Here is a 15,559-nt window from a genome sequence, read left to right on the forward strand (position 1 = left end):
ATTAGGTCAACCACATCTTTTTAGTTTTAAGGGCGATGCATTTCATCTTTCTGTCTCTTTAAAGCATCATTTTCTGGAAACAAAGTAGCAGCTGAGAAATAACAAAACAAATCCAGTTGATCTCGTTTCGGAGTCTCCTTGGTTACGATGCTGCGGCTGCTGCAGCCTTAGCGCCTAGGAACCGAAGCTCAGTGATCTCGCATCTGATTGGCTCATTTCCCCCTCTCTTCGTTCCCTATTGGTCACTTTTATAAATACGCACGCCTCATTGCATACATAGCCCTCCCTTTTTACTAGAATCTAAACACTGTTTTTAAAAGGTTGGATAATTTTGTACATGGATTTGCTTGTCTGATATCTGAAGGAAAGCGGTTTCAGGATATTTTGCAGTGGATTATTCATACAAATTGATGAATTAGAGGGAAAGGTAAGAGGGGAATCTTGCTCCTAGATTATGTTTTGTGTGATGCTCGCGCAGAACGGGAATCTGTTGACATTTTTTTCACATTCGGCGCCATTTTCAGACATTCCATTCACGCGCACCTGCTCATCCATTATGACTCACGAGCTCAAATCGTTTTTGATAGACAGCTGTCAAAACATCTCCGAGGCATTAAAGTTACAACAGTGTTGAGATTTATTCTTGCGTTTTGGTGTGCTGCAGGGATATAGTCAGTAACGTTATATCTTGCAGATTTGAATATTTTAGACTAAAAGAAAAATGTTTCCACTTTCACACGAAAGAGCGGTTTAAATGAAAGAAAGCAGTTTTCCCGTGTAATTTATGCTAAAAGCGCGATGATTTCAGATCAGTTTTATTGTCCGTATGACGTGTCGTGGAAAAAATTGTCCTGAGAGAGGGTGTATCACAAAGCGTGTTTACTTTGGATACATTGATTGCTTAAAACAATGATTTGTTTTCTATCCGTGTGTTTATTACAGACGTGTATAAGGTTTGAACACTTTTTATACAGCTTTAATCCTTTGTTTAACCTCGTATGAAACAGCGCTCAAGTTACCTTTGTTCCTAGTCTTTCTTTCGTACATCTAAATTGGTTGCCATTTAAGTTCAAATATTACTTAGGTTACATTAACAAAGATATGTTTCAAATAGGTGCACATACGTAACTGTGTTCCTTTGAATGAATGAAAGTTAGTCACATGTGTGTGGGACAGTTCAGCTGATATGATGTTAGGTAGGTCTTATGGTAACATTACTATAACAGTAAATCTCCCATAAACAAGTAGAAGGTACCAAGTGACATGCAGAGTTCATTGACTCCTACTAGTTTTAAACACAGAAGTCATGTTAATATAATAGGTCTTTTTAAGTTGATAATTTCATTTTTTCCTCTTAGCCATCACCCATTCAAAAGTGTTACGCAATCAAACCCCATTTATAAATGAAGTGCTTTAAGCCTTTCCATGTCATTTTATAAAAATATACAGAGACGTTTAATAAAAAGCACATTTTCTCTGAAATTGACAAATGTTCTGCCTGATGTGATTTTCTGAGTGCCCATGCAGTCTTTGGTATTGTTCTGCAGTAATCCACTGAGAAATATGTGTTGTATAGCACAAATCTATGTGTGTTTGTGAGGCCTGTTAGGAACGAACTTGAGTTACTAAAGGTTTATTTCATGTTAGACTGGACTAGTTACCTCTGCACATGATATAGCTTAGATCATATCAGAACCGATGGAAGTTTCAAGATTTACCAAGATTTATTGCATAATTTATTTGTCTACTCAATACTAGTTCTCGTTATTACAAATGAGTAGTTCTTTGTTTTCCCATTACGCTTTTTACAGCTCATCAGCCAATCACACACCTCAAATGTTAATAGTTCCTGGAAAGTATTATTTTTTAAGGACACAGTATTATACAACATATGTCTTGAAAATTCATACAGTTTTTATAAACAGTTGTTATCTGTAGTATCTGTACTCATGATGTTTTACACTGAATCAGTTATATGCATTATAGCAGGGGTCTTCAACTAATCTTCCTTGAGGGACAGATTTTAAAATTGTAAATATGATGCGGGTCAAACTTTTACCCCTATTTTTACATTTTATCTCACATATATATATTTTTTTACATATATTATGTATAATATATTTTACATATATTATTATTAATATTATTATTTAAATTTATTTGTTCTGCATGGATATCACACGGATACAGTGCAGTTAGAACTTTTAATAACATTATTAATACATTACTAATATTTGAAAAAAAAACTGCAGTTTAACATGGCAAGAGCAAATGTTAATAGTTCAACTATTAACTTCTTTTGTTTATAAATGTTTCATTCCTGGTATTTACAACCTTCTCCTAATTACTCAAATTTTCTTTTTTTAACATTTTAAAGATATATAGGCTAAACTTCCACTGTACACCACATTTGGACACAACTGTCTATACTATATATGTAAAGTTGAATATTTACTTATCAGTAATGATTTTTTTAAGGATTCAACTTACTATTGGAGTTAAACACTTTACAATAAGGTTCATTAGTTAACATTAATTAATATAATAACTAACTATGAGCAATACATTTGTTACAGTATTTATTAATCTTTGTTAATGTTAGTTATATAAATAAAGCTTTTTATTGTTTGTTCATGTTAGTTCACAGTGTATTAACTAACGTTAACAAGATTTTAATAAATTATTAGTAATTGTTGAAATTAACATTAACAAAGATGAATAAATGATGTATAAGTGCAGTTCATTATTAGTTCATGTTAACCAATGTAGTTAACTTATGTTAACTAATGAACCTTATTGTAAAGTGTTACATATTAGTTAATTAAACAAAGCTATATCTCTAGTACTTTGATGAAATGTGAACTAACGAACACAAGATATATTGAATCTGGCTGGCTGCTCTTCCATTGTACACTAGCTTTCTTCTTTTAAACATTTACTTTTGTTCCCGGTCTCTCTGGAGCAACCTCTGCTATCTGTTTCTTGTTCATGGAGATCAGGTGCACTGTAGCAGCCCACATGACCATGTGGCCATTGATCGGTTTGATTGTTCTGAGTTCATCCTCCTGAGCCCTGGTGTGTGTCTGTGTGTGTGTGTGTGTGTGTGTGTGTGTGTGTGTGTGTGTGTGTGTGTGTGTATGTGTGTGTGTGTGTGTTTAGTGCTTTGGTAGTGCACTTGCCCCTAGTGTGGTCCCAAGAGGAACCCTCTCATTAATTTGATGAAATTTCATCTGTCTATCAATGCTTAGCTGAAATTGTACGTTTTGGATCAGAACTGTCTGCTGGATAAGTAAAGAATAATTGACAACGGGATAATAATGCACACCCAAGGTGGTAATGCGGCACGAACAAACCGGTTACCAAAAATATTGCTCTGGTGCCTATTTTTAAGACATTTTAAAGGTTAGGTGTATTAAAAGTAATCAACACCCATGGAACATTTCTCAACCAATCAGAATAATGAATTTAACAGGCCCGTGGTATAATAAAATATATGAATATGTCACAATAAATGTGGGCAGTCATGCCTACACAATGAATGTGGGCAGGCATGCTTTGGTTAACACAAGTCTCCGTTTTGGTCCGTCTACAGTGCAGCACAACCCCAGAGATTTCAAACTCCGGTCTTCGTTTTTGAGGATTGAAAACTTTGTAACAGCATAACCGTATCGAAGTAATGGGTGTTTCACACACACGGTATGTGGCTGCCGTGTATCATAAAATGACAATGCACTAATATTGACATAGCCTTATGATGCATACACACCAAATGTGTAGCATCTAGATTACTCCTGCCACCTAACTTTGTGTCATGAGAATTTTGCGCTTGAGTTGAATATTTTCAGATTGCACAAAGATGTCTTTGAGGCCAATAGCGCATTTTTTTGCGCTATTCACATCGCCCTGCCCCAGTTCACGTCTATTTGTGTCTTTGCATTGACTTTGTATGTAGTCTATTTGTGTTTGGTGTGTACGCCCCATTAGACATGGTAGCTCTGAATTTATGTCATTGGCTTAACCAGACTCACTGGAAGATGTTTTCTGGGTCAATCACATCAGTTTTTTGCCACAAAGCGCAGGGGCAAACAGAATCACCATATCAGGGTGTGGTAAATGGACAGGACATTGAAAGACAGATCCAGCTGTTCTTGTTCCCCCCACTTCACAACATACATACATATATATGAGAGAGAGAGAGAGAGAGAGAGAGAGAGAGAGAGAGAGAAATACACTCTAATCCTGCATAGGACCCCGATTAATATTAAAGCTGCTTTCCAGTCTTAAGCTCACTTTCTGCATCCAGTCACATGCACACAGCACTCCGCCTCTGTACTACTCTGTTTACTTACTGTCTTCCCATCATTTATATCTGGAGGTGTGCTGGGCCTAGGGTATTAGGACACATACATATGTGAACATGGGAAAGAAGAATGGGTGGTCAACAGTACAATTTTGAATTATTTGTGACATATTTATTACAAATCCCTACAGCATGATCTGATCTACTTTTGCACATTTGTTGCCATTTGTAACAGAGCTTAATGTTCCTTTCCATCATCTTTATAAAAACTTTTTTGAAAATTAAAAATAGTGTTATCTCGTTTTGGAAGCAAACTCTTCATATATACTGTAGTTAAAATGGTTTCTGTGGCTGTAGGTGTGAATACATTTTCGTGTTTGTATAGATCTGTTTACTGTAACAGTCAGCATCCAGAACTTCTTATTTTGTGCATTTGCACACTTGCATCTGTGGGGTTCCCGCTTCCTGTTTTTATGCCCAATCAGCAGCTCCTGCACCTGCCAGCCAATTACAGAGCTGGAGCTGTTATTCCTGCCGATTTAACTTGAGATTCCCAATGCTCATCATATTCTCTTTTCCTCCCTTTTTCTTTCTCTCATTCTTGTATTTGCTCTTTACTGAGTTTTCATGGTAATGGATTTCCAAGCATGGAAAAGGCTGAAATGAATATTTGATTCTTGCTTAAGATGTGATAAAAACACCTGCGCAGATTCGGACTGACATATTTGCATAGTTGCTGCATCTCACAGGGGTTTTCTTCAGTCCACAAGCCTTGCTCTTTTACTTTTACTCTTATTCGTTCTCTAAACTCATACTCATCTTCACAAGCTCATATTTACTCAATAACATACTGACTCACTTCACAGCTCAGGATACCTTGGAAAGTGCAAAGACACTGTTTTCTCTGCCAAAGTTCTGTTGGTTTGTAAACATCGTGTCCAACTAAGCCAGGGATAAATAAATGAGCAGGCACTTGTCAAGCAATCGTGTGTCTATTTTTATTAGTAGTTTTTGGTTCAGTGTCTTTCTTTGGGTGTTTTTTCTTACAATATGTTACTGATCTTTGATGTGCATGGATCTAGATGTGTGATGTTTGTTTAAAGTACATCACATGTTTGTTTCTAGAGACAAATCTTTGTTCAATGCAGCATTTCCATGAGGTAGAGGTTGCAGTTAATGTAAACGTTTGTGACTGCTGGCATCCTAAAATATCAAATTTTGTCATTTAGCAAAGTGAAAACAATACATTCTGTCAATCGTTAATTATATTATTTTGAGTAGCGACAGACTACTATGACAAAACTCAGATTGCAGATCTGGTAGTTTCCATGATGAACAGATTGAAGATAACTGCATGAAGATAAACAGATTTGATGTGTGGGTGACACCTGATCCTGGACTCTTTAAAGAGCGACTGGTAATGTGAATTGCTTTCAGTCGTTAAGTGTGTGTGTTTGTATCCATCCATCTATTGGCGGTCTCGGTCAGGTCAGAGGCAGTGGGTCTTGGATGTCCACTTTTCAATGTCTCTGAGGGGCCACCACACCCACCCGTGTGCACACACACCATCTGTCACCTCTGCACCATCTGATGTGTGTGTGTGTGTATGTAGAGGATAAGAAAAATATCTGCTTGCACAAGTTTGTACAGCGTTGTAAATGCTTCCTGTTGTGATCGGAGCACAGTGAACCGTACAAGTTGTGTTTGTGCAGCGAGCTATAACGGTTTGATGGTGTGTGTCTGTGTGTGTGTAGTGGATACGATGGGTATTGTGTGTTTTAGTGAGGTGGGAGGGGACGATGTTGTGTGTGGGTTAACTTGTGCGTGTGTTTCCATAGGGAGTATAGGGACAATTAGGAGAGTTGTAATTAGATAAAGTTTGTGTGCAATAGCAATAATGGTGTAAAATTGTGTTTAGCTTCCTGGGGTGCTTGGGTTTGTGCGTTTTAAAGTAGTGATTTTGCATAAGAGATGTGCACTGATGGATGACAGATGAAGTCATGAATACGAATGTGTGAGTAGTGTGTGTGTACAGGTTTTTTATACATTGTGGGGACCACTGGCTTGTCGCCATGACTCATTTTGATTATTTAACAAACTAAATGTTGTTTATTTAATTTATTGTAAAAAATGCAGAAACTTTTCAGTGTGGGTTAGGGGACACTGTACTATGGATTAGCGTCATTGGTGTTAGTAAAGGGACAAATTCAGACATTAAAAACAGAGGTTTTAAGTTTTCAGTAAACTTCAGTCAACTTTGATTTCAGTCAACTTTGATTAGATTTCATTCAGATACACTGTAGGGTTTGGTTTGTTGTCTGATAGGACACCTGCATATCTAATGCCACCCCCACCACAAACTAAGCATGCACCCCACCCATTCAGTGTGTCTGTATCAGCCATTGTTTTCTCAGTAAATCTGTCACTCCCCCAACCCTCCCTGCTGCTTCCCATACTATTAATAGTGACATATAAAAGCAGCGCAACACAGATTTAGCTGGACAAGCCTCATATTGCAAGAGAACAAGATTTTATTAGGATGACAAGGCCTGTAGAGGGGATAGCTTTGATTTGGGAGATAAATTGGATGGACTGAGGTAGACAGACTCTTGTGTTTGTTTGCTGTAATTAATGATGTTACATCCACACAACCTGACATACAGTACTACACAAATACTCTCAGAAGAGATCAGCCTATCTCTGTAAACTATTAGCGATAATACTTCAATACAGCCACAAATAACTTGAATGTAGTCAAAGATTAAACAGATGCTGAAAGTTTTAATCTTTCTGTGGATGGACTGCATGTAAACCCAGTCATGTCATTTATAAACTGTTGGGACTGAAGAGCAGGAAAAGAAAACTCATACTGTATATATGCCTGAATAACTAAAAAACTAAACTAGTTGGATTGCTGTATATGTTCTCAGGCCTAGTCCACACGGACACAAGTATTTTTATAACCAGAGTTTTTCCTGATGCGGTTTAAAAAAATCTCCTCCACACACATGCTTGGTTAAAAAGAAATCTCTGACTACATGACCACGCAAAAACACGTGATCACGCGCTGTCACGAGCATGCCACACCAGCAGGCGGTAATATAACTCAAATCGTCAAGCCACCTTGGCCAATCAGAAGCCTAACAAAAGTGACATCCCAAGGCAAAAACTCCGGTTTTACTGTGTACACGACAACACCGCAACCTGCCTTTCTTAAAATACTCACCCTGGCAGGGGTTTTCAAAAATGTTTGGTTTCAGTGACGTCATAATGCATTTCCGTTTGGACGAAACCGCGTAAAAAAGTCACGGTTATAAAAATACCCGTGTCCGTGTGGACAAGGCCTTAGAGCAGACAAGAAACTTAGTTTTAACTTTTTTTTCACATAGATGGACATAGTGCTTACAACTAACTTATTTACGTCTAGCTGGTGCAACCAGCCCAAGGTGTGTGCATGTGTTCACTACTTATGGCGCTTTTCCATTGCATAGTACCCCACGGTTTGGTTTGGGTCAGGTCGGGTCAGCTCACTAGTGCTGCCACTAACGACTATTTTTCTAACGACTAATCTTTCGACTAATTTTTCGAATAATCGACTATTCTAAACGACTAATTAAAAAAAAACTCAAGTGTTTGTTATTTCATTGTGTCCATTTTATTTTGAACCCACCGGTGTCATAAACAATATGAATAACTTAAATGTTACCAAATAAAAAATTACAATGTAAACAATATAAATAATAATAAAAACTTCCAGTGCAAAGTAGATGCTTAACAGAAATATGAAATGTTTCACTTCTACTCTTTGATCTTATATTGCATTTTAACACAACTGAATGCTATTTTACATATTATCTGTTCTGTTGTAGCCTATAAAATAGTGACTAAACATGACCCATCACCTCGTTTTTATCCAACCAGCTGTTTCTTTAACTGCTGCTAAAATCCTGATTTAGATATGCAAAAATCACCATACATTTACATTGTAGCTTTACTGCTGTTGCTCTTCTTATAATTGTTGTTGTGTTTTGAGCCATTTCTTGATTTTAAATGCGAGTGATATAGCGCAGACAATTCGGTGCAAATTCAGAAATATAAGAGAATACACTGTTGTTGTTACATAGACTACAGAACACGGCATACAGCATCATAGGGAGGGAGAAAGCTCGCACACAGACTCACACTACTGCTAATCTTTCTTCAAGTCATGTTAACTTGATCAGTCGTCTTTGTCAGAGACATCTGTGAATGTTGACGTTTACGCAAAAAAGAAAGTACATTAAAAACACTGCCACCTTTTCACTGTCACGTAAGAGAGAGGCGCGCGCGGTCGAGGCGCTGCAAGCAACATGAGAGAGAGAGAGAGAGAGAGAGAGAGAGAGAGAGAGAGAGAGAGAGAGAGAGAGAGACGCGCTGAACACTCGCAACAATGAATTGAGCTGTTTAAAATAGTAAAATAAAAATGTAAATGGGAATCATGAAAAATCTATTTGTTGCGTCCAGTGTTGATTCCGTGGCGGAATCACGAGCAAACATAGCCTTTAACATCCAAAGACAGAGTCATTGTACTTCTCAAAAGAGTTAATAAAACAGTACTGACTAGCTCGCCATTTCATTAATAATCATATAACAGTTACTTACGTTGTCCTATTCTCTGTGGGTGTATCGTCAATAACTCCCGAGTGTTTTCGTTTGAGATGCTCGTGCATTGTCGTTGTGCTCCCGTGATAAGCCAGCGACGTTTGGCACGGTGTAACAGACCATTCTTTTATCACAACTTGGCTTAAAATACTTTCATACTTCGGAAGCTTTCCGACTCATAATTCCATAGACTCACCTGCCACCGCCAATTTTTCAAAATTAAAGCAGTGAAGGCAGGGGGAGAGGGAAGAAAGATGATAGCGTAGCAGATTAACCAGCAGGGCGCGCACAGCGCACAGACTGGTGTGGAGGTGAATTACATTGAGCCATTTGAGACATGAGACAGAATTACAGTGGGCGGTTTGAGACGGAAAAAAATAAATATGCGACTCCTCGACTAAAAAAATTGCCGTCGACAAATTTTCATCGTCGATTACGTCGACTACGTCGACTATTCGTGGCAGCACTACAGCTCACTTTGGCTTGGTTAGCTTTTCAATCACGTTTAGTAACACTTGGCAGTGGGAGGGATTATAAGCGTGCCGTTATATTTGTGCTGCCTACTGCTGTGACATCATACAAGTAAGAGCGTTGTTGGAATACATCACCATACATTAACGTTATTTCTCAGTTCACCACAGAATTAAAATTGGCCACCACAAATAGATGTTTACACATCACGTTTATCACTATCTCTGTCTCACATGACAGGTTCTGAACAAACCCCTGTAGTGTCAGTCAACGCGCTCCGCAGAACTTCATTTAAGTTGCATTTAAGCATATATGCGGACGTTCCATTTCGCGAATGTGCTGCCACAAACTGCAAGTCTGGAAAAAATTTTTTATGCTAAACCTAATTCTCAACCTGTGGATGTTTTTCATCGCTAAAAGGGAGTTTGCGAACTTACAGCAGGCACAGATGGCAACCTGTTTGCTCTAGACAGCGCAGGCTAGCATAAAGGTAAAGCTAATCTTTTGCATTATACTGATGGCGCTAGTGACGATTCTCTCAGACCAATCAGTGATCTACAGTGTTTTCGCTTCACTTTTTGGTATCAGCTCGGGTCGCTTGGAACCCCAACCGAGGTGGTACTAAAAAAGTATTGAGTACTACGTACTGCACCCAGTGGAAAAGCCCCCAAAAGTAAACTGACCCGACCCAAACTCTGGGGTACTATGCAATGGAAAAGCGCCATTACTGGATTGGTTAAATGCAGAGGTCACATTCCAAATATGTGTTACTATAAATACATCACTTTTAATTCACTTCTATCATTCATTCAACATACTATTAAAATCACACACTACTGTAACTTCTTTTGTGTTCTTGTGAATGCATTTTATTTTGATGATGAACAGGCTGCGGTGTCAAATTAGCAATGCTAGAACGCTTAGGTTACTCACGTAACCCCGGTTCCCTGAAATAACGGGAACGAGCATTGCGTCAGTTTGCTGACGCTATGGGGGAAACTCCTGTTTACTCCGCGATTGAAGCCTATTGGTTAACGTATGTAGAAAATACAGATCAATGACGTTTGAGCCCGCGTGCGGCGTGGCACACGTCCTTATATAAGTCCAGGATCAAGCGTCAAGAGCTCATTATTATTCGACTGAAGCACGCAGCCGAATAACACTCGTTTGTAGCACGGCCAGCTACGCACTGCTCGTTCCCGTTATTTCAAGGAACCGGGGTTACGTGAGTAACCTAAGCGTTCCCTTTCAATACGGTTCACTTCGCATTGCGTCAGTTTGCTGACGCTATGGGGGAACGTTATCCCATTCCGCCGTGCGTACAAAATGGACTGAAGTGCCTTACCCGAGAGACACTGTATGTGGCCCTATATCCAGCATATTCACAGCTTTAAAGCAAAGTGTAAGCACCATATAAAATGTTAACGCGCATACGGTGGGGTTTTAAACGCACCGGGAAGCACATAACATAGCACAAGACGGCGAGATTACAGAGCTCGCCGCGGGTGTGCGAGAATTAAGGAAGTTCAGAGTCACATTGGTGAGCTCGCTGAGCGCACCGCGGTGTACACATAAAACGCATAAATGAGTTTGCATGGTTAAGCCGAGAGAACCTGCGCTCCTAGGGCAGGGACGTCTAAGCTGTAAAATCTGACAAACGTAGACGGTGAAGACCAGCCGGCCGCATTGCAGATATCAAGAATAGATACTCCTGTTAACCAAGCCCATGATGAAGCCAACTTTGCGCAGAGTGGGCTCTAACATATAGGACATAGCTCATTGAGGGGATCGTGAGCCGGTGCGATGGCTTCAACGATCCATTTAAAGAGTAACTAAACCCTAAACAAACTTTTTTTAGTTAATGATCTGTACGAATGATGCTTAATTGGTGCTGTTCATTGATTTTAGTAAGTTTTTTGATATTTGGATATAAAGTGTTTCAATACTACAATATATGGTGTAAAAACGTCTGAGTGCTGCCCTCTTCAGGTTAAACGGTGGGGACTGCAGTTGAATTTTCCTATTGGATGTTGGGTCCAAAAAATAACTCGTGACGTAAGCAGGTTTAAGCTCACCACACCCTTGTTACGATCTCACCACACACTTGGTACAAGCTAGTTTGTCCCCTCTATCTCCGTTGGGGTCTGCCCACTTTTCTTGCATTTTTCAAATATTGCAGTGGGTGTGGAGTCAGGCTCTGACCAGGGGTTTAGTTACACTTTAAATAGCCACTGTTAGTAACCAGCATATTTAGTCAGTGATCTGCGAAGCTCACGAACGGCCGATGATCTGACTATAATATGCGGCAGAACGGTTTGTAGCGTGGGATTATACAGATACCACAATAGTGTGAACCTAGGTGAGCCCTTGAGCGCATCGGGATGCATATACAGTAGGTAATATTATAGTGCACAGGTCAGTGAGCTTCCCAAGCATGCTGTAAATGTGTACTGACAATAAATTGCACAGGCACAGGTGAACACTTGAGTACATCGTGAATGCATATAGATGAATCAGAGTGTTATACTGCACAGGCCGGCAAGATTCTCGAGCACGCCGTCATGTGTCCTGATAATAAACTGTGCACACACAGGTGAACCCATCAGTGCACCGTGAATGCGTATAGATAAATCAGTGCACAGAATGCGCCGTGAATGTGTACAGATATGATTGATGGACCCAACGCACCGTGAACGTACACAGATGAACAACAACAGTGTGTATGTGTCACAAATGGATAACACAGCCGTGTATACAGGTGAGCTTCTCCAAGCGCATCTTTAGTGTATACCGAAATCTTATAGCGTGCATAGGTGAGCTTCTCTAAGCGCAGGGTGGACGCATATAATTAAAACCATATTGTGCATACAGGTGAGCTTACGGGCGCACCTTTTAATGCAACAAACCCCAGTAGCGCGCAAGGCAGGGATGTGGAAGCTGTAAAATTGACAAAGTGGACGGCGAGGACCAGCCAGCTGTGTCACAAATGTCAAAATGAGAAACCTCTAAGACTATGCCCGAGATAAAGCTAATCCACACATGGAGTAGGTTTAACTACGAGTGAGCATCATTTGTTAAAGTAGGTGATAACTTCAACGATCCATAAATAACCTGTGTTGACAGGTGCGCTAGTGAGTGATCTGTGAAGCAGACGAACAGCTGATCGTCTGATGCATGTCAGATGCATCTGTCATTCAGGACCTTGGACAGTTCCAGAGCGCTGCGCCTCGGGCACCGTCTGCATCTGAGAAATGACAGGCTTGTAAATTAAATGAATGCCCGGCTGTAAAAGCGTGGTTCACTGTTATCGCCGCCGTCCGAATCTGAGAAATGACAGGCTTGTGAATTAAATGAATGGTCGGTCGTAAAAGCGTGGTTCGCTGTTATCGCCGCCACATAGATATTAGTGTAGGGGGAGAGATCCGCCGTGCACGAGTCTCTGTAGTGAGGAGAAAAGTGTTCCACACCACAATTCGCAGGGGTTTAGACTTTTCGCCGTCAACAGACAAGGATAGATCAGACTTTGCATAAGGACGCCTCACGAAAGGGGTCTTAGCAGCTCGTGTCATCATGTCATAAGGCATGTAGTTCGTGTCACACGGATGCAATCTCCACACGCCCATCGTAACGGGGGAATATGTCTACCCTTGGTGGTTTAAGCACGAAATGCATATCACTCTGATTGAACATAGCTTATAAAGCGATGCAATGAGCTTATAAAGGAGATTACTCGTCAGCTTGTACAGGGGGCGAGATCTCAGCCTGGCTCGGTGAATAATGAAAACCACCATAGTTTGCTCGACCGCATTATCACAATAACACGGTCAAGAGTGTCTGACTGTGATCGCGCTCTGGTGTTGAGCTCGCTTTCCGAGCGTCATAAACAAAACTCATTGTGGCGGGTAGCAAGCTCACTTGAGGTTGATATTACCCTTAATTTCTCAGAGTATTGGAGCGGAGCGGAGGTGTGAGCGTCTTCAGATCCACTGATATAAACCAGCCATATAACGTCAAAAAAAACCGTCATAAACCGCTTGGCTGTAAGCTTTTGAGTGGCCGTCCAGAGAGGGCGCGATTCAAACGCTTGGAGCAATTAAAAGGTCTGAGGCTGCATTCTCTCTAGGAAGAGAAAATAACAGCCGTAAGACCGTGCTCGCTTACTTGTAGGAAAGCAAAAATGTGTTTAGAGACACCGTACAGCCGTGGGGTGTCAATACACAGTATAGTAATAGTAATAATTCCTGATTTATATAGCGCTTTTCTCAGTACTCAAAGCACTTTACATATGAACGGGGAATCTCCTCAACCACCACCAATGTGCAGCATCCACCTGGATGATGCGACGGCAGCCATATTGCGCCAGAACGCCCACCACACACCAGCTTATTAGTGGAGAGGAGATGTTTAGTAGATATGGGGATGATTAGCAGGCCAATGGGCAAGTTTGGCCAGGATGCCGGGGCACACCCCTACTCTTTTTCAAAGGACATCCTGGGATTTTTAATGACCACAAAGAGTCAGGACCTTGATTTAACGTCTCATCCGAAGGGCAGTGCTTTTTTGACAGTATAGTGTCCCTATCACTATACTGGGGTGTTAGGACCCACACAGACCACAGGGTGAGCACCCCCTGCTGGTCTCACTAACACCACTACCAGCAGCAACCTGGTTTTCCAAGGTTGTCTCCCATCCAAGTACTGACCAGGCTCAGCCCTGCTTAGCTTCAGTGGGCAAGCTGTCTTGGGCTACAGGGTGATATGGCTGGGTGTAAACACGGAAATTGCTCTTAGAGAGGAATTCAATACTGTTCGCCACTACAGTGAGGTCGCATAACCGACAGTATTACATGTGAATGTTTCTGGATAAACAGAGCACACAAAAAACATTTCAGGGCAGTCCAGCCAAGGCGCGACTTAACCCTTCATCTTCCAGACAGTCTGTTCTCTGTCGACGCAGCTATGCTGCGAGTAAGACCAGAGCTTGGCCGTTCAGGTGCACGAGCCTCTGTAGTGACGGTGACCAGGGCGGCTCACAGCAGAGCAGTATGTTTAGGTGGTTTGATGTCAGACTGAACCCATACGCAGAGAGGAAGTCTGCCGTGAGGCCTGTGGTTTTGCCATTTATTAAAAGGGCAGAAAAACCGGGATATATAAGAAATGTACCAATATTCAGCGCACTGATACAGGGCGGGACTGAATAAGGGGAGGTGTTCGGGCCTCAGCATATTATCAAACAAATTCGTTCTGCCTCTGATTCCGTCTAAGCCAGAGAGAAATGACAGGGCAGACAAACATAGTGAGCTCTACCGAAATGAGACAGACTCAGGCCGGTTAGGCTCTTATAATAAGTGTTCTTAGTGCTCCAATAGCAGCGTGTTCGCCCTACCGAGCAGACGAATGAGATCGCGCCGTTCCAGGAGGGGAGGGGCATGAAGCTCTGTAATCGTTGAACACTAGACAGCTGCACTTTAGAGGCAAGGAGCTGTAAGACCGCGCGCTAACTCTAAGAAGCCGCTAAGAGACCTCGCCACTGCGGAGGGAGGAGCAAGGGACTCAAGTGGCTGTGTTATGACAGAGAACAGGGGCCGGACCCGCCCGTGTTTGCTTGTCCTATGCATCTATCTTAGTTCTACGGCTCCGCCATTTGTTCATCTCAACAAGAGAGGAACAGCAGAGGGGAGCATGTAACACAGATAGAACAGCCATGCATCGTATGAGCGGTCTTCACCCGGCGATGCACTCGGAGGGAATTCATAGGAGATCCAGAGATCTCGCGGCTGACTGTGTGAGGAGCGAGGTACTCTGTGAGTGTAACGGTTGCGTTGTGACAGAACACAAGGGGGTATAGCCCGTGTGTGCTTGTCTATGCATCCATCTTAGTCTCACGGCTCACCGCTTGCTCGTCTCAGCAAGAGAGGAACAGCAGGGGGAGCACGAAACATAGATAGAACAACTTATGAGAGCGGTCTTGGCGTGGGAGGTCCCAGACCGGCGACGCGCTTGGAGGAAATTCATAGCAGAGAGGCTCACTCGAGTCGCTGTGCTGGACGCTATTACAACAGCGCCTGCTCTTTTAGCTTATAGCTTTATATTAAAAATATTGATCTTACTGGGTGGCTGCAGGGGAGACCTTGTCAGGCATGTGTCT

The 15,559-nt window shown here is 41.4% G+C and overlaps 1 protein-coding gene across 10 annotated transcripts in view; it reads left to right on the plus strand.

Annotated features, from left to right (window-relative positions):
- Nucleotides 1–287: 287 nt before the first annotated feature.
- epb41a (erythrocyte membrane protein band 4.1a) overlaps nucleotides 288–15,559 on the plus strand; it is a 76,244-nt gene continuing 60,972 nt past the window's right edge. For all 10 annotated transcript variants that reach the window (XM_065268182.2, XM_065268185.2, XM_065268190.2 and 7 more), the window contains exon 1: nucleotides 288–427. The gene's annotated coding sequence lies outside the window, so the exon portion shown is untranslated. The remainder of the gene's footprint in view (nucleotides 428–15,559) is intronic.

The sequence above is a fragment of the Paramisgurnus dabryanus genome, chromosome 19 (genome assembly GCF_030506205.2).
Source record: "Paramisgurnus dabryanus chromosome 19, PD_genome_1.1, whole genome shotgun sequence".
In the NCBI taxonomy this organism is placed as follows: domain Eukaryota; kingdom Metazoa; phylum Chordata; class Actinopteri; order Cypriniformes; family Cobitidae; genus Paramisgurnus; species Paramisgurnus dabryanus.